This window comes from Ursus americanus, chromosome 17 (genome assembly GCF_024610735.1).
Source record: "Ursus americanus isolate L20-20 chromosome 17, mUrsAme1.1.p, whole genome shotgun sequence".
Lineage (NCBI taxonomy): Eukaryota > Metazoa > Chordata > Mammalia > Carnivora > Ursidae > Ursus > Ursus americanus.
In genome coordinates this window covers 34,931,893-34,951,959 of record NC_142143.1, presented here as the reverse complement: position 1 = coordinate 34,951,959, position 20,067 = coordinate 34,931,893, and the positions used below count along the sequence as shown (strand labels likewise).

General features: G+C 38.3%; 1 protein-coding gene and 1 pseudogene across 4 annotated transcripts in view; one reads left to right on the top strand and one right to left on the bottom strand.

Annotated features, from left to right (window-relative positions):
* Positions 1–20,067, top strand: part of TMTC2 (transmembrane O-mannosyltransferase targeting cadherins 2) — an 835,540-nt gene that overhangs the window by 93,561 nt on the left and 721,912 nt on the right. The gene's annotated exons all lie outside the window — the stretch shown is intronic.
* Positions 8,806–9,224, bottom strand: LOC148108658 (putative large ribosomal subunit protein eL32' pseudogene; annotated as a pseudogene).

Below are 20,067 nucleotides of genomic sequence, written 5' to 3'. Positions count from 1 at the left end.
GGGAGTCACTCTTACATACTTCAGAAGAATAAGCCTTCTTGTTGTTAAAGTAAATAAACTGGCTGAATTTCTCATAGAAATGACCCCATGGTATCATGATTTGTGGTCTTTTTAGGAAGCACTTGCTATTTTCTTCATGTGTCATAATATATATTGGTTGCTGTGTGAAATAAGGTCTAAGGCAGATAAAAAAAAAGTCATGTCAAAAGCATATGTAAAAACATAGCTCAGTGCCTCTCTTTTCCACATTCTGTGAATTATAGAGGAAATCAGTTCCTAAGATAATAGGCTGTAGTTCATCAGCCTTTGAATTATTTGACAGTAGTTTGCTGGCTTATTCATATATTCACTGCATATTTTTGAGGGATTTTAGGTAGATAGAACCAGGAAATATTAAGTCATTTTAGGCTCATGTGGGAATTTTGGATCATGTGATGTGTATAAAATTCTGTGAAGCTTATAGTTCATAGGTACCATGGATGTCTCTAAGTTTTTGTTTGCAGAGCAGTTTTTTAAAAAAATAGTTCTTTTTAATATGACTGATCCCATCTTTATTATCAAAGGTGTAGGGGCGCCTGGGTAGCGCAGTCGTTAAGCGTCTGCCTTCGGCTCAGGGTGTGATTGCTGCGTTCCGGGATCGAGCCCCACATCGGGCTCCTCCGCTGGGAGCCTGCTTCTTCCTCTCCCACTCCCCCTGCTTGTGTTCCCTCTCTCACTGGCTATCTCTCTGTCACATAAATAAATAAAATCTTAAAAAAAAAAAAAAGGTGTAAAGGCTTGCTACTTAGAGAAATTGTGACTAAGGAACATCCAGAGGTAAAGAAAGTATGCATTTGAAACAAATCCAAGCAACGATGATATTTGCAGGGAGAAAATTTGCTTTCAAGAGCAGTTATCTTACTCGATGCATTGAGAAAAGCCCATGTTACATTTGTAACTCCAACAAAAAATATCATTCCTCCCCGTTACAACATAAAGTCATTCCCTTCTGCCAGCCTGTGTATCATTCTAGCTGATGCTCTAGTTTATAAAATATTTTCATGGGAGAATTACTACCAGAGAATTCTATCTATAATTTTAAAACTTCCCTAGAATTATTACGCTTTTGATAACACTGATGGAAAATATACCCAGTGATGACCAGTGTACTCAGTCCTGCAAACCAGAGGTCAGATGATGACAGACCGGTGGTATAAAGGCCTTCCTTGATAGGAAATCACTTGGGTTTTTTGCTTCCGGACTCCCTGCTGCAGGAGGGAAGGCCGTGCCCTGCTGTTGCTCAGAGGTGAGAAGTGAGTTTTTTGGACTAAAGAAGCATTTTCGAGGGAATATGTGCAGAGGTTGGATAGAAATATGGGAGAATAGAAATACTTGCTGCCGTGGCCTCATGTCTTTTAAGTTTTGGGAAAGAGGTGTCCTTGGTGGGGCTGCCATAACGAAATACCACAAACTTAAGAAGGTGCGGAAAGCAGAAATGTATTGTCTCCCCGTTCTGGAGGTAGATGTCTGAAATCAAAGTATCAGCCGGGTTGGGTTCTTCTGAACGCTGAGAGAAGGATCTGTTCATCGCCGTCCCCTAGCTTCCGGCGTTTTGCCAGCATCTGTAGCATTCCTTGGCTTTAGAAACATCTCCCTGATCTTGCATTTGTTTCCCGTGGCATTCTTTTTCTGTGTGTGACTGTGTCCAAATTTCTCTTCTTTATAAGGACACCAGTCACATTGGATTAAAGCCCACCCTTGTGACCTCATTTCAACTTGATTATCTGTAAAGATCCTGTCTTCAAACAAGGTCACATTTGGAGGTACTGGGGATTAGGACACTATATACCTTTTATGGGAGAACACAGTAGTACCTTAACAAGAGTCTTGCTGGTAAACCCCTGAGAGTTGCTTGCTGGGGCGTTGTGTCAGTGAGGGACATGAAGAAGCGTAATGGCGAGTTTTAACGAGGACGCAGGCTGGCAGTTAGGCTTGCTTTCTTGTTAAGGGTCTTAGGCCCACAGGCATACACCTAACTGTTCAACCTCACTGATGAATCTACTAATTGTGATCAACTCCATTGCTGTGATTAATACTCTTAGAACAGTTAATTGTGCTCAGATGTCTTGCTCTCTAGCTTTTATGAGTAAAGAAATAGAGTATCTTTTGCACACACACACGTGTGCACGCATGCACAGAGTCCCAGGCCAAGTCAAGTTCCCTGGCCTTTTGTGAGACATAGATAGAACTAAGTAATAAAATAATAGTGATAAATCATAAAGCAAGTAAACAAAACCCCTGGCTCTACTAGCTGTGTGTGACCTTGGGCGAATTGCTTCATCTCTTTAGCCTCAGTTTCTAAATCTGTAAACTGAAGGTAATAATAGTATCTTCCTCATAGAGGATTGCTTCCAGATGAAAGGAGATAATACCCTGAAAACTCCAAGTACAGTGCCCAGCCTGTGGTCCCAGCACACTAAATGAAGGAGAAGGAGAAGAAGAAGGCGAAAAGGCCTCTGCTCCCGCGGATCTCAGACCTTGGGAAGCAGGCCATTTCCTAGAGCTCCGGGAAGCATCTGGCTCCCCACCTTGCAGGGCCTTTCGCCTGCGTCTGTTGCAGTCCCTGACTCTGCCAGGCTTTCTGCTCCCTTCAGTTCTTGTGTCTGGATGCTTGATCTCCGCACTTGGCACCCAGCTGGACATCAGGCTTCTTTCCTCTCTTTCAAGTTTCATTCATTGTGTTTTCAGAGCAGAGCTCATATTTTTGTCATTAAAGCAGATTAATGGAGGAAAAGGAGGGAAAAAGTATAGACAGAGTTTACTTAAGCTTCTAAGTAATAAATGCTAGTCAGTAACCACCCCCAGCACCAAAATTCTAATAGTTTTAGTGTTCCCACACTATGAACTTGGAAATGTATGATTTATTCTCACTGAGGAAATAATCAAGATGTCATGTCCACACTTTTTGCAGCGGTAGGGAGAAACCAGGGTTTGTCCTTGTTGATTTTTAACTGGTAGAGTCAAATCTTATAGAAGCACATTTTTCCCGTTAGCATTTACTTGGAAATATGGAATGTGTTTGTGTGTGGCTTAGAGCTGTCCCTGTTGGTTGTAGATCATTTTTAAACAACAAAGAGGGGGTTAAATCAGAAACACACGTTGGCATGCTTAGAAGGCGTGTTAATGGAAGTTCAGGGTACCAGGCTATATTTTTGTAACTTCTATGTATTTTTTTATCGACTATATTTATTTTTAAACTTTTTAAAGTGGAGGAAAGGGTTTTGACAAATTCCAAAATATTTGACCATCATTTTTAAGAATCTCCTCTGTGTGAGGCTGTATGCATGGGGTGGGAATGAGGAAAGCTTCCAGTGTAATAAGGGACATAAGGCAGTAGACTGAAGTCACTTGAAGGAAAAGAACAGATTCCCAGTTGGGGAATTCAAGGAAATTTTTTTAGTTTTCTTCCTTGAAGGATGAAACTGATTTTGGCAAAGGAAAATAGGATGAAGAGGAAGAAAATTCTGAGTAAACATTGTGACATATACAAAAGTGAAGTACCTGGTTTGATGAATAAAGTTTAGAGGTAATGTTGGAAAAGCTGAATGAGAATGGATTGTAGGCTAGCATTGGCAGGCTCAGGGGTGAGATCCCAAGGTAAGGAAATCAGAGCAACCACTCTACGTTCTGCGGTGGGGAGGCTAGTCTGATAGTGTAGGATACTTAGAGAAGATGGTCTCAGAGTCCTTAAGGAGTCTTGAAGGAGCTTCTCTAGTATTCCTAGTTTATAGATATGAGGGCCTGAATGTTATTAATGGAGGCTGGAATGTGGAGAGAATGACAACATGTGTGAAATATTGTAAAAGTACTGTTAATGAGACTTGATGCAAGTTAAAATAGGAGAAGGAATCAAAGATGACCCCAGGGTTGTGATCCAGAGTTTTTGGGAAAACGGGGGTACCATTAGTACATGTCAGGAATATAGGGAGATGTTCATATTTGGGTATTTAAAGTTTGAGTGGCTAGGATAACATCATGACATCCAGTTGGCCATGCCTAATGAAGCAAGTGGAAATATGAAAGAGACTTGGTCGCTATAACAAATATTGGACTCATTAAGAAAATTAATTCACCAACCTTTTATTGAGGGTCTGTTTTGTGCTACTTTGGAGACTGTAGAGATGAATGATATGGTTCCTGTTGTTGAACCATAGGTCATCTAGTGGGGGAGACAGAGGAGTAATAGAGAAATTACGATTCAGCCATTACACTGTATGAACAAAGGCGGGGCAGAGGGTGGGAGCATGTAGAGGGAGCAGGAAAAGCTAGAGGAATTGGAAGGGAGTCTTTAATTTTGTATAGTTGAGGTAAAGATTGTCAGATAACAGCAACCTAAGTGGTTCACAAATGATAAAGGATTCAGAAGACTCAGTGTCCTTTACTATTTCTGTCAACAGTATTTTTTTTTTAAGGGAAAGAAGAAATGACTAAATTAGTCACACAAGTACAGTAACGCTTAAAATGATTTAAGTCAAGTAGTTAGGAGTTATGATGATGATTTTTCATGGCACCTACAGTTAGATTTCTCCTCAGCTTGACCACAAGGGCCAAATAAATATTCAAATGATAGTATTTAGCATTTCTATTTATTTCATTTCCCAGGGGGAGAAGAATATACAATGTGGATATATATACACCATTCTTAAATACATGGATTGTGAACATGTTTTATCCAGTCTTAGAAAATCCACCCCTACCTTTATGACCCCTAGCACAGAACCCTGTTCATCTGAAAACAGGAATTTAGTTGGTATGACTGATTGATTGAAGCAAGCAGGAAAGGGAATGTAGATCCTCAAATTCTCGATAATTAACAGGAATATTCAGAAATATTCTAGGATACAAATGTGCTGCCTCCCTCCATATACAATTTGTAAACCTATGAAATAGACATATAAGGAAGTGATTGTGTTCATTGCCAAATGATTTTTCTCTCTATAAAATAAGGTTTCACCTAGGGTTCCTTTAATTAGGTTGTTTACCCAGTGCATTAAGTGTTAGTTTCCAGACCATTAACTCTGACAGAAGGCTGGAGGGGCAGAGAAGCTTCAACCCGAGCGCTAGGAACAAGCCTCTAGACTGTATTGTTCATAATGGAGCAAAAAGAAGGATAACTGGTTTCCTTTAGTGTTGATTGCTGGGAAAATATCATTTCCTTTTCATACCATGTGCTCCCTCTGCGAGATAAAGCAGAGAGGGAAGTGTGGGTTTCATCTGTGACATCACGCACCCAAGTCAGCGTAGGTGTGCCAGAATGGTCATCTGTGAGGCAAGGCCTATTTCTGTAGCTGATGTAAATGATTTTCCATCAATCTGTTTTTGGATCTTAAATTCCACGTGGCTTCTGAATGTGTGGCCAAGTGGCAGGTATGTGGATCAGCACCATAAGAGGCAAAATCCACCTTCACTGAAGTAACTACAGAATACAAAACATCCAAATTAATTTATTCTGGGAAGCATACATAGAATGACAGAATATTGATAGAGTTGTCCTAACAGATGTAGTTCAGTGGAGATACGGGCTAGAAAGCAATTATCAGCATTTAAGTGGATATATGAGAGAGCAAAATAAAGTAAAACTATTTAAAATATGCACAGATGATTAAAAAACAGGATTACCCAATTTATATTTGTAGCTATCTGAAAGTTATTAGCCCTTTCTTATAATGGGCTCGAAGAAATTTCAGGTCTCATTTGAGACTTGGATAAATTTTAATTGGATGTAGAAGTTGGCATCTCTAGATTCAATCTTTTTTTTTTTTTTTTAAGATTTTATTTATTCATTTGACAGAGAGACAGCCAGCGAGAGAGGGAACACAAGCAGGGGGAGTGGGAGAGGAAGAAGCAGGCTCATAGCAGAGGAGCCTGATGTGGGGCTCGATCCCATAACGCCGGGATCATGCCCTGAGCCGAAGGCAGACACTCAACGACTGAGCCACCCAGGCGCCCCTAGATTCAATCTTTAAAAAACAATTTTGGCCCTTTCTCTAGGGATTAAAAAGTAACAGAAATTATGAATACAAATTGAACTGAAATTTCCTTAAAATTCCAGATATCTCAGAAGTTAACTAAATCACCTAAAAACAACATGAACTTTCTTTTGAAATGTTTCAAAAGAATGAAGTGGCTAATGGCATAACTAGTGTACATGTATCCTTTCAAAAAAGAATTTCCCTGGTTTTGCGTTACAGTGCTTGCTTGAAAAATAGTGGTCATTATAATTTTATTTTTATATATAATAAGATAATATTAATTACAATAAAATGACTTATATTTATAAATCACTTTGTAGTTTTAAAAGCTTTTTTGTATTTATAATCTTACTTAATCTTTAAAATCGCCAGGTAAGGAATTATTTCTGTTGGCTTGTAGATAGGCAAACTGTCTTGAAAGATCAAATAAATGAATAATCACGTATTGTATGGTCTCTGTTCTTGAACTTGTTGATTTATTTAGTGTTCAGACACTTATTAATCACCCTCTGTATGCTGCTCTAGAGGAGACCCTCTGTAAGGACTGGAGACAAAACTTGTACTAACTCTTTTCTGATCCAGTGTACTTCCTCCCTGCTATTTGCTACATCTGAATTTCAGTTCAAAATTATAATGTAAGCTTTTCTTGTCTTTTTTTTTTTTTTAAAGATTTTATTTATTTATTTGACAGAGACACAGCCAGTGAGAGAGGGAACACAAGCACGGGAAGTGGGAGAGGAAGAAGCAGGCTCCCAGCAGAGCAGGGAGCCCGATGCAGGCCTTGATCCCAGGACCCTGGGATCACACCCTGAGTTGAAGGCAGACGCTTAATGACTGAGCCACCCAGGCGCCCCTCTTGTCTATTCTGTTTAGATATTATGATAAGCCTTTTTACTAAGCTGAGTTTGGAGTTTTTAATTTATTTTCTTTTTTTTTTTTTTAAGATTTTATTTAGTTATTTGACAGAGAGAGCACAAGCAGGGGGGAGCAGCAGACAGAGGCAGAGGGAGAAGCAGGCTTCCTGCTGAGCAAGGAGCCCGATGTGGAACTCGATCCCAGGACACTGGGATCATGACCTGAGCTGAAGGCAGACACTTAACCAACTGGGCCACCTAGGCGCCCCTTAATTTATTTTCTAAGAGATTTTTCATTTTTCTTTCCTGTTAACATTTTAGTGTATCGGTTTTCCATGATCAGCTTTTTTTTCAAATGTAAGTTTGTATAAACCAAAAGTTTTGTCCATTATTATATCAGATTACACTTAATCTCTTACGTAATCTATCTCCTTGGTATTAGCCACTACTTTAAAGATTTCTTACACTCTTTGATCTGTTATGCACCAATTTTTTTTTAATGGAAAAGAGATATCTCAATTGACTTTCTACCCTGAGAGAAAATGATAAAACTCAGAAATTATTGATTTATAAATATACTACTATTTAGAAATAGTGAAAGCATCCTTTATAGGAAATAAAGTATATTACAGCTAGTCCCTGGTAATATACATTGGCATAAGGAAGAAAATTGCAAATCCAGTTCAATAAATTTTTCTTGAGAGTCTACTGAGTATCATGCTAAGCACATTATAAGATAAACAGAAAACCTCAGATCTTGCTTTTAATGTACTTGTAACCTTGTTGGGAAGACAATCATAGTAAGTTACATGGCAAACCTTACAAAGAGGTGGAAAATAAATGCAACAAAATTCCTTGACTGCCCAGAAGGAGGGAGTACTGAAATCCTCCTGGTGCAGTTTTGGTAGGTTTAAGGGGAAGATTGCAACTCATTTTAGGCAATGAGATTTCTGTAGAGGAAGTGGACATTTTGAGGTGGTTCCACACGATGAAGAAAAGCACAGATAGAGTATAAAAATACAGGATATATGACCCAGCAATTGCACTACTGGGTATTTACTCCAAAGATACAGACGTAGTGAAGAGAAGGGCCATATGTACCCCAATGTTCATAGAAGCATGGTCCACAATAGCAAACTGTGGAAGGAGCCGAGATGCCCTTCAACAGACGAATGGATAAAGAAGATGTGATCCATATATACAATGGAATATTACTCAGCCATCAGAAAGGATGATTACCCACCATTTGCATCGACATGGATGGGACTGGAGGAGATTATGCTAAGTGAAATAAGTCAAACCGAGAAAGACAATTATCATATGGTTTCACTTATTTGTGGAACGTAAGGAATAGCAGGAAGATTGGTAGGAGAAGGAAGGGAATAATGAAGGGAGGGTAAACAGAAGGGGAAATGAACCACGAGAGACTATGGACTCTGGGAAACAAACTGAGGGTTTCAGCGGGGAGGGGGACGGGGGGATTGGGCTAGCCTGGTGATGGGTATTAAGGAGGGCACGTATTGCATGGAACACTGGGTGTTATATGCAAACAGTGAATCATGGAGCACTGCATCAAAAATTAATGATGTACTGTAGCAGTTCAATGAAGTCTCAAAGGATTTAAAAAAAATACAGGATATAGATGTGGCTAGAAATAGATTTTTTTTTTAAAGATTATATTTATTTATTTGACAGAGATAGAGACAGCCAGCAAGAGCGGGAACACAAGCAGGGGGAGTGGGAGAGGAAGAAGCAGGCTCCCAGAGGAGGAACCTGATGTGGGGCTCGATCCCAGAACGCCGGGATCACGCCCTGAGCCAAAGGCAGACGCTTAACGACTGAGCCACCCAGGCGCCCCAAGAAATAGATTTTTTTAAAAGAGTTTCATTGCTTTTATTTTTTTGTAGTTTTATGGTTTTAGTAACACAAATATGTGCACATCAACTGTCTGCCTGTTCATTTTCTTCACTGCTTAGCCTGGCATTGGGTGGTGATTCTGATGACCAGCTCGGCTGCTCTCTCCACAGTGGCTTTGCGGTTCTTGGACAAGACATTGGGAGAAATCTCTGCATAATAAGATTTGTTGCACATCGGGAGCACTTCAGGCTCCTTGAAGTTGTGGACTAGGAACTTCCAGAAGCCACTGGACAGCATGTGCCTTGTTTTTTTTGTTGCTCCTGTAACCAATGTTGGGTGCCAAGATCTGGTCCTTGAATCTTCTGTGTACCCCATTGTAAGTGCCTCTGGGTTTCTGCCATTTGTGCTTAATTTTGAGGTGTCAGTGTGACTGGTGCCAGATGAACTTCTTGGTCCTCCTCTTTACCATGTTGGGCTTCACCAGAGGTCTGAGGCCGGCCATGACGCTGGGTGAGAGATGGCTGCCACCTCCACACGCAGCACCTCGGAAGAGAGGGCTTAAATATTTTCACAAATACTGATTTGCATTATTTTTCCTGCTTTTGAACCTAAAGTCTTTAGGTATAGATAAGGGTTGAAGGCAGGAGTGGGTTCTATGTGTGTAGTCAGTCCTTGCCAGTTGCCTGGAGCTTAGTGGTTTTGGAAGTGGAGTGTAAAGCTAAGTTGGGGGTTCATGTCAGAGGTGACTAACAAATAAGAAACAATCCTTTCTTTCAAATTTTCCCTAGACAGGTGACTGAGAAGAGACATAAGAGTACCATGCTAGGAATGTCTGTGTTTCCTTGAGCCATCTTTTGTACTGGATAGGAATATTTGTATAATTTGGATATTCTCTGAATACCCTCGCCATGTATTTCCCTGAATCTCTGTCCACTTTGGAAGAGCTGAAACTCTCAGAATTTATATACAGAGCCTTTTTCTGAAGTAACTGGGAATGCTTTGTTCTTATGTAATGGTATTTAGTTTTGTTTTGGATACAAAGAGCAAATGCCATTCACAATCAAAATCTATACAAGCTTAATGAAAGAGAAGACTCAAGTACCATCAATTGTTCTTACATATCACTTTCTTTAAAAACATAGTAAAAGTGGGTATTTTTCCCTTTGCTCTGGTCAAAGGAAGCTTATGCTGATTACTGTCAAATATTAGAAGATTTTGAGTTTCTTCAAAGCACAGTGGATGAGATTTTAATTTGTCTTTCATGTGAAAGACAAGGGTGCTGTGTTTATATGAGTTCCACATTACAGGCTGTTCAATTTTAAACAACACAGAAATTAATTATAGCTTACACTAATTTAAAAGAACTATTTAGAAAACAAAACAAATCTTATGTAGACAAAATAATGATTCCCAAATTGGGTCTGTAAGACCCTTTTTCAAGCATGGAAAGTTTTATATTTTCCAACACGGTTTTTATAAAACATAAATCAACTGGTTTTTATTTATTTTATGCAGGAAATATTGACTGAGCACCTACTATGTGTTAGGTTCTTCTAGACATTGTGGCACAGAAAAATCTACCCTTGTAGAGATTATATTCTAATAAATTAACGAGGTTTTGTACAGTATCTCTTAAATTTCACAAGAATGGAATTAATTTGGTTGCTTACCATTCATGTTACTTAAACTCATATTATGCATAAATTGTAGTCCGTGTACTACAAAAGAATGCAATAGAAAAAATTAGTGTAAATGTGTGTGTTAAGAGGAATATTTTTGGAAAAATTGTTTAAATGGTTGTTTTTAAACAGGACAGATCTGAAGTTTCATGTATCTGCAAATTATATGAAACTTCAGATCTGTTCTTTGTTTAAATTTAGAAACCCAAAATACAATTCTTTAAGTTACAATGGTAAGAGCTTATATGGATTCTTCTAAATGGAACCATTTATAATGAGAAAAATATTATTTAATATTAGATTCTTGCTGTAGGTAAAATGAGTGCATTTTTTGAGGCTTGCTTGACGTTTTCTATAGCATGTTCTGCTAAGATATTTTAACATCTGAAATTTCAGAAGAATGTTAACGCCTTACTTTTCCTTCCTCAGTAGCTTCTACATGTCATTGACTGAAAGATACTAAAAGTAAAATCAGTTCTTTTAGTTGTCTTAGATCAGCTGCCATTGAATGTTATTTCAACCACATCTCTCTCTAATAGTGATTGTATGGAGAAAATTGATTCATTCAGTCCCCTTTAAGTTCCTTGGGGATTAAAAACAAATCCCATAGGAGGTAAGGAATTACTTTAAAGTAATGGACAAACTGAAAATCTGCATGTTGTACAACTTGTCCATTTAATGGAAAATGTCAACAGACTTAACTAACTCTTTTGAATGAAAGGGGTATTTATAGTGACGTGAAATCAATTTGAAATGTGGATAGAACTAAAATCAAGTGGAGTTTTATTAACTTAATCTATTGGATATTTTCTGTATCATATGGGACAGCTAAGATGGAATTTTGGAGGCTGCCGTTTATATGTGATAAAAGGTTGTCTCTAGGCTTATTGAAATCAATGGCCACATTAAATTATAAATCCTTGACTGGTTTGGTCTGTCTCCCTCTTTTTTTCCTTCCTTCCTCCCTTCCTTTCTTCCTCTCCACTCTTCTCCTCTCCTGTCCTCTCTTCTTTTATTCTTCCTTATTTCTTCTATAAATATCTTGTAAGCCCCTAGAAAAATATTGAGAATTGGGTTTTTTTTTAATATATGAAATTTGACTGTTATAAAACATCATTTTTTATGATTAAAGACTATCTTAAGAAACAATGAAATCACTTATAACCTCTGTCCCTAGAATAACAGCTTTCATTTTTGATTATTAGGTTTAAGTAGTATATATAACTTAACTTGGTTACAATCATACTGAAGACATAGTTTTTATCATTCTGTGGAAAATTAGTTTTTAATGAACATATCAGGCCGGTACATTCATAAATTCCCTAGCCTCACTGTAATAATGATTACCACTATCTTTTCCTTTTAATGTATGGGGATTCAGCAGTTTAGTACTTAGGGCAATATATATATTTAAAAATTTCCTAGCATCTCTGGCAGAGGAGACTAGATGCTTTCTAGTTTCTGCTTGAATGTTTATGTTTATGGAGGACTCACTACTGTGTAACAGCAGCCTGATATATTCCTGGGTATCTTTAATAGTTGTTCAATAGTTATATTGAGTCAAAACACTCCTTTTTTACATTCTCCCTGTTAAGCCTTGTGAAGCTCCAGAGAAGTCAGCTAATCTCTTTGCCCAGTGACAGCCTTTCAGATATTTTAAGCCAATGGTTCGATCTTCACGTTAGCTTTTTTCTTTTAGTTTAAACATTCCATTTCCTTTGTTCGGAAGTTTATTTGACTTTATTTCTAAATCACTATTATGGTCACCTTTCTCCTGACATATTCCTTTTAGTCAGTGCTACATTTAATATATGGCCCTAGACTGAACACTACCATGAACTACTCCCTCCCTTGACCTATCAACTGTATTTCTGTAGTTTCAGAAGCTTTTCTGACAACCAGTTTACACTACTGGGCTTGGTCAGTTTTTCCCTTATCCTCCCTACTCTTTTAAGCTGTATTTCCTTCTGTTATCCTTTGTATATGCAATCATTTTTTTTACCATAACTTTAAGACTTTAAGTCTGCCCAATTGATTTCATTTGTATAGATTCATTCATTTATGTATATTTTCAGCAAATGCTTATTGAACTTCTGTGTGCCAGATATTCTTTTATTTATTTATTTTTTAAGAGAGAGGGATTGAGAGTGCATGAGTAGGGGGTCGGGGGAGGGCCAGAGGGAGAGAGAGAATCTTAAGCAGGCTCCACATCCAGCGCAGAGTCCAACATTGCCCTCCATCTCAAGACCGTGAGATCATGACCTGAGCTGAAATCAAGAGTCAGATGCTTAACTGACTGAGCCACCCAGGCGCCCCTCTGCCAGATACTCTAATACGTGCTAAGGGATCATAATGATCAAGATGTAGTACCAAACTGTATTTCCTCTGGTGTCATGTTACACCATTACTATGTCATCAGAGGGAGTGGAGAATGATGATGGTGATGGTGATGATGATGATGATGATGATGATGATTACAGCCAGCAATTATTGAGTGTGTACCAGGTGCTGATTCATTTAGCTCTCACAATGATCCTGAAGGTATAGGTACTATTATTATTCCCATTTTACGAGTGAAGAAATTAGAGCTCACAGAGATAAAGTAACTTGTTGATGGTCAGCTAGTGGTTGGCGGAGCTAGCCGTTGAGTCCAGATGATGGTGTGCAAAGTCTGTTGTTTTATCTATTCTCTAAAGGCAGGAACAAGGTAGAAGTTTAAGGGAAACACTTTGCTTTTCACCATGATTGGCAAAGGCTTCTTGAGGAAATGAGCTTTTGAGGGAGATGTTTCTAGCAGAGAAGCTATCACTAGGTAGGGGTATGAGAGTGGGTGAGTACAAAGATGAAGGGGGAATCGTATTAGTGCACTTTGACTGCGATGTGACATACACATAGGCATGTTGAAATATAAGAAGAAAAGTGACTAGAGGCAGATTGTTGAGTACCCTATGTGTCGTGCCAAAATAAGTGTGTTTTGTTGGTAAGTAATAGGAAATCATGAATGGTTTTTGAGCAGGGAGATTCCATAGTCCTATCATGACTTAAAAATATAATCTTGTAGCATTTAGGGAGGATTACAATGGAAGCATATAGATAACAATCAGATGGGGAACATATTAGGGGCTATTTCAGTAATCAAACTAAGAGGTAATGAGAGCCAGATTTACCAGTTATTAGTGGTGGGAACATAAAGAACAGCTATGAAAGACAGGACATTGCTTGAATTGTTAGAGTTTAAAATCAAATAAATATTGGAAGAAGCAAGAAGTAGTAATTGAACGTGAAGATTCTGCTAACAGAAACAGTCAGATCTGGTTGAGGATTTTTTTTTTAAGAAGATGATGAGGGGTACTTCTCCTTTAGAAATGTTGAGTTTGAAGTATTGCTGTGAAATCCAGATGGAAATATCTAGTTGGCAACTTGAGAGTGAGTGATATGGAAGAACAAATGAGGGCGGTAGATGTAAAGCGCCTTTAGATAGGAAGGGATAGGTGTGAAAACATGGTGCCTGAGGGCAGAAGGGGACATCCCAGTGCTACTTCTAAGCTTGGAGATGACCAAAGGGATTTTCTGAAAGTAGTATGTGACAGATAGCAGCTTGGCTGTTTTCTTAAGGACTTAGCCTGTAATTTCAACTTAAGCTCTTTGTTCATGCATTTCCTGATTTTTTATGCTACATTCCATGAGTGGGTCAACCTCAAACACTTCATTACTAAGACCAGATGCTAATTCCACTATCTTTGCCAAAGTTTCAGATTTTACTTTACGTTTAACAACCAGATCCTTGCCTTATTTTCATTTCTTTCATCACTTGGCTTAAATTCTTCATGGTTATTTCTTTGAACTCTTTCCTTTTGTGGTCTATAAATTCTACTGTCTCTTCTGATTGCATGTTCTTAAGTGTTTCTTATCCAGTTAGCATCTTGTGGCCATGATGCTATGCATGGTTCACCAACAGGTAGGCTGTGTCTTCTGATTTTCACTGAGGTTTCTGTAAAGCATTTCAGTTTATCTGTGTTGCAAAATGTAGCTTGATTTATATTATTTGATCATCGTTTCTTTGGGATTTCCTGTGTGGTCTTTAGAATCTTAAGAAACCTATGGTCTTGCATGCCTCTGGCAACCCATCAAATTTGTACTGATTAGTGGTAAGATTATTACGTTTGAAAATATTTAAAATCATCCTCTTCTGAATAATACCCTTTAATTTTGCAGATTTTAAAGAAACAAATAAGAATTCCCTTGCGGCACAGTCTGACCTTCTATTTAACATTGGGAGGGAAAGTGTAGCTCCCCTGACATTGAGGGTCAGGGATTGAATTCTCTATTATCCTTGCGTTTTAAAGGGATCATAACAGTCAATCCATTCTGGGAAATCTCTCCTTCAAGTTTTATTGATGTTGGCAACTGTTCTGCTGAAGATAAATATATTTTTGCTTACTCTATCCCAGGAAGAAGCAGGAGTGAAAGGTTGTGGGCTAAGACATTGAATTAACCGCACAGTGAAGGTGTGACCCAGCAAATTGAAAGAGCCCAGAATGCCAGATTGACATGCTGAATCCCTCTGAAAGATAATACTGCCCGTTCCCTGGAGAGAGTAATGGGCTTCATTAACTTGCATTACACAGGGTGCTTCTTTATAGGTGCATGGGTTGAGGTTTAGGGGAGTGGTTTAATTTGAGAAAGTCTTTTCCTCCCTCTACTTCCTCAGGATTCTAATAGACCTATCTTAGCCTCACACCTCTCTCTTCTATAAGCAGACTGTGCTCATCTTTGCATTTCTGTAATTGAGCATAATACTTTATATAGTCAGGATATCTTAAATCATTGTAAAAAAAAAGTACATGAATGGACAGAATTTCTCTAAAAGGAAGTTTGTCCATTTAAAAATTTTTCTGAAGTCGAATGTGTTAGCTATGTGGTAGCTATTCTTTTTCTAATTCTTCACTTTAGAAATTAATGCTGAGGGGTACCTGGGTGGCACAGCGGTTAAGCGTCTGCCTTCGGCTCAGGGTGTGATCCCAGCGTTATGGGATCGAGCCCCACATCAGGCTCTTCTGCTGTGAGCCTGCTTCTTCTTCTCCCACTCCCCCTGCTTGTGTTCCCTCTCTCGCTGGCTGTCTCTATCTCTGTCAAATAAATAAATAAAATCTTAAAAAAAAAAAAAAAAGAAATTAATGCTGAAATTTCCATTTAGAGAACATTTTACTTGCCATAAAATGGATGAACCTCAGGACATTAGGAAAACCTAAATCATTTCAAAATGACCAAACATAACAGTAGCTAAAGTCCTTTTAGTAAAATTAAGTAAGTTCCACTTATAAAGACTTCATTTAAAGTTGAAAGGCATTCATTTGAGATACATATACAATGCCTCATTCTCTATTCCCATCACCCTAGAATCAGAGGCTACCTTAATATTCATTAATTCCTTGAAGGTCATAGAATTTTTAAGGGATTGCCAGGAAATCTCCGAAAAAACTCCTGAATAGATGGTAACTTGGTGACGGTTTTAAAATGTTGTGGCCTCTGAGACCTGTGTGAGTTTGTAATGAGATAGAGTATATGTCCAGTATGATCATCCTCCATTATCTTCCTGTGTGAACATTGAGAACGGCTCCATTACCTCAAAGGACCACCAGAAATCTGGTTTTTACTTCAAATAACATTAGGCTGAGGTTAAGATTTGTTCAAAATGATTAAAGACAATGTGGGTGATACAAACAAACTTTAATACTTCATGAACTGAATAGTTAGAACTGCGAAATAAAGCAGAAGGCAGGTAGCTTTGATAAGATTTAAACAATAAAAAACCAAAGAACACAAAAATAGGAAATCTGTGATTGGTCATCTAGTCAACCTTGTTTGGGGTAAAAAGGTCCAGAATTGGTTTGGCTTTGGGGATCGGCTGCCTGGATATACTGAGTTTCTGGTCATGCCGGGACATGCACAGGAACACATGGGTTATGTAAGTTTTGATTTACCGACGTGGCAGCCGAGGCAGGAGCAGCTCCCTGCTGGGCCTGGACATCTATTTCAACAGACGAGAAGGCTTTCTGACCTATAGTTGTCTCTCAAAAAGGGCAGGTTTGTAAATCAGTAAACTCCCAATTACCAGAAATATTTAGTAGAGATTGGAAAAATTAGAGATTCTAATTGGTATCTTTTCTTAGGAGAAAGATCAGATAAGGTTTGCTTAGGCAAATAAAACTTGTCTTCTGCTTATTCTAGTCCACACTCTAGAAATAGTTTAGGTTGAATTGTTGAAGCAGACATACCAGAGTGTATATGAACATGGGAATGAAAGTCAGAAGAACCAGGGATTTTTCTTTCTTCTATAAAAGCCTATTTTGTACATTTACCTGGTAGCTAAAATGTTCTTTTCCTCAAACCATTTTGTGTTTATTTTACCGTTATATAATATTCTTCTAGGAATTGAGCGTACAGTTCAGTAGTTACGTATAATGCCATTTGGCCTATATCATGTAATAATTCTTGAATGTGAGTCTTTGTAAGTGGAACGACAGAAGGCCGTTGGTGCTGTAAAAATCTATTGCCCTTGGCAAAGGAAAAAAGAATCACTTTGTATGTGCGTGTCAGTGTTTACTACTGGTGGCTTGTTTGAATCAGATTCTTCACTGTTGTTCATCGGGTCATTTGTGCCTTTAGTCATTAAACTTTGTCTCATTCCTCAATGAGAGGAAGCATAGCGAGGCCATAAAAGAAGCAGTTGGCACATCAGTTACTCCATAATATGGACTTCCTCCTTCCATATGAACCCAAGTTGATCAGATGACCCTGATAACTATTATCCTTTTAAACTCTGGATCAGTTGCCTTTTGTTCTCTGCAATAGGCAAGATCGAAATTAGAGTCTAAAATTTTCCATTATCACAAAGGTCAGCCTGCACATCCAAGAACCACTGATGTGTGCCCCCAGATTTGAGCCTGCCAGTGAGAACGTGCAGAGAGGCAAAAGGCAACTGATCTGGAGTTTTCAAAGGTAATAGTTATCGGGGTCATCTAATCAATTTGGTTCACTTGGGAGTAGGGAAGTCCATATTATGGAGTAATTCAAGTGTCAGTTTCTTCTTTTGTTCCCTTGTAAGCTCAAGCTTGGAGGCACGTACTAGTCATTCTTGGATGTGTAAGTTGACCTTTGTGTTAATGGAACGTTTCAGGAGTCTTCTGTCTTCTCTGTCTTTGGTAGCGTTTTCTGTATTGTATTAGGCAGCATATTTTACTTACATTTACACCTTACAGGAAGAAATGAGCTGGAGCCGTGATTTTAAGATGGGAGTAAAATTGCTGATTTTTCCCTGCGTCTCATCGTGCAGTGCTTGCATCTTACCTTTTCTTCATGAAAATAGTTCAGCATTTCTTAGACTTGGCGTCTTAACTTCTGGACCTCTCGGACCTATGCTTTATTTTTGACTTTATGCTAGTAATTGCCATAGAACTGCTGACTAGCTGTGTTTTGTATTTTAAGTTAATCAATGAGAAAAGTATAATTTCAAATATTTCCAGATGATGTATATTAAAAAAAAAGTAATTTCTTTTGTCTTTGCTCGTGTTGTGGGTTTTTTTTCTCACAGTATAAGTTTTCCATGTAAGTCCTTACAGAATGAAAATTGTTTCTTTCTTATGGGAGGTCTAAAAAAATGATGGATGGCTTAACTTTAATGCTTCCATCTTCTCCAGTAAACATAACAAAATGTTGCCTAACTCTTCCCATGTGCTTGGCCACATGCTGTAGACCCTGGTCCGACAGAAAAAGTTAATCGCAAGGTTCTCCAGGTCATTGATAACAATGAGCGTGATTGTAGGTGAAGTATTCGTGTTTATTTCTTGTGTAAATATATCAAGAGAAAGACATCCCCTGGTTTGATTGTCAGCATTTTTAGGGCCCTGTGATTCTCTGTAACAGTCCATGCAGCAGGGCTCACTAATAGTTGTTTAACAAATGCTCTGTGATGTTAAATAGTGTTCTAGCCTGTTCAGCCATCATTTATTTGCTCTGTCATGTTCAGCCTATTAGCATTTTACGATAGAATGGGACTTGTCCTAAAAAGAGATCTGTTTTGAACCTCATGAACTGTAAGCTAATTAATATGAAAATAAAAAAGTACATTATTTGGTAACTAAATATGCAGCTATATTCTGCATCTTAAATCTGTAATAGTTGTAGTGGATCAGCTTTCTTACCACTCTCATGTATTTTTATTATTTTTAATTGTACTCTGTAAAGATAAATTCACAGTAGGCATAAAGTTAAGATCTAACCTTTTCTAAATAATTCCTAAGAACTAGTCTAATGGACACTCTGCAGTATTTAAGTAGTGTTTCACTTAGTTTTTAGGATTGTTTATATTTCATTGTAGATGTGAGGAAAATGCTAAAATTATAACATTTACAGTATTGCTTAGAAATGACCATCTAGCCCTGTTCGAATGCTTTCTTTTCAAGGAAGATTGCTGTTTTGTGGGGCGCCTGCCTGGCTCAGTTGGTGGAGTGTGTGACTCTTGATCTCGGGGTTGTGTGTTTGAGCCCCATGTTGGGTGTAGAGATTAATTAAAAAATAAAATCTTAGAAGTTTCAAAAACCAAAGACCACTGATTTAGGACACAGTTTTTCCATTCTTGTGCAGTTCTAATCATTAGAATTTTTAGAATTTAGAATTTTTTTATTTTAATCAAAAGCTGATTTTCTTATCACCTTCAACATTAATGGCTCTTTTGTCTGACTTGCCATCTGTCATTTTCTAACCATTCAGATAACATGGTTCCTAGATCCTTCATTCTTCCGGTATTCTTCTAGATATTCTCCAGTTTAACATGGTTCCTATTGAAGTGGGGTATTCTAAACTAGATTCTGATGATGACGTCATATCACTTTACTTTCTAAGAAAACTATAGATGTTTATTAACTTACCTTATATATATATTTTTTTAAAGATTTTTTTTTTATTTTATTTATTTATTCGACAGAGAGAGAGACAGCCAGCGAGAGAGGGAACACAAGCAGGGGGAGTGGGAGAGGAAGAAGCAGGCTCATAGCGGAGGAGCCTGATGTGGGGCTCGATCCCATAACGCCGGGATCACGCCCTGAGCCAAAGGCAGACGCTTAACCGCTGTGCCACCCAGGCGCCCCACCTTATATATATATTTTAAGATTTTATTTATTTATTGGTCAGAAGAGAGAGAGCACAAGCAGGGGAAGCGGCCGGCAGAGGGAGAAGCAGACTCCGCGCTGAGCAAGGAGCCGGGTGTGGGACTCAATCCCAGGACCCTGGGATCATGACCTGAGCTGAAGCAGATGCTTAACCAACTGAGCCACCCAGGCGTCCCTAACTTACCTTATGTTTGTATTAATTATTTTTGCAAAGAAATTGTAATACTGATTGATAATAACCTTATGAATAATTAAAACACTCGTTTTCTCCTGCTATTAAGCCAGAGCTCTCTCATCCTTTACTGATGCAATTGATTTGTATACCTGGATTCTAGGTTTTTAATATTCAAGTACATTAAATATTATTGTTCTAGTCTGTTGAAAATGTTTTGAATATTGACACATCAAACAGGAGAACGAATGCCTCCTTAAATTTTGTGCCTTAGTGCCTTTACCCTAGTTCTGGCCCCGCTTTCTTCCTTCCTTTACCATTTTT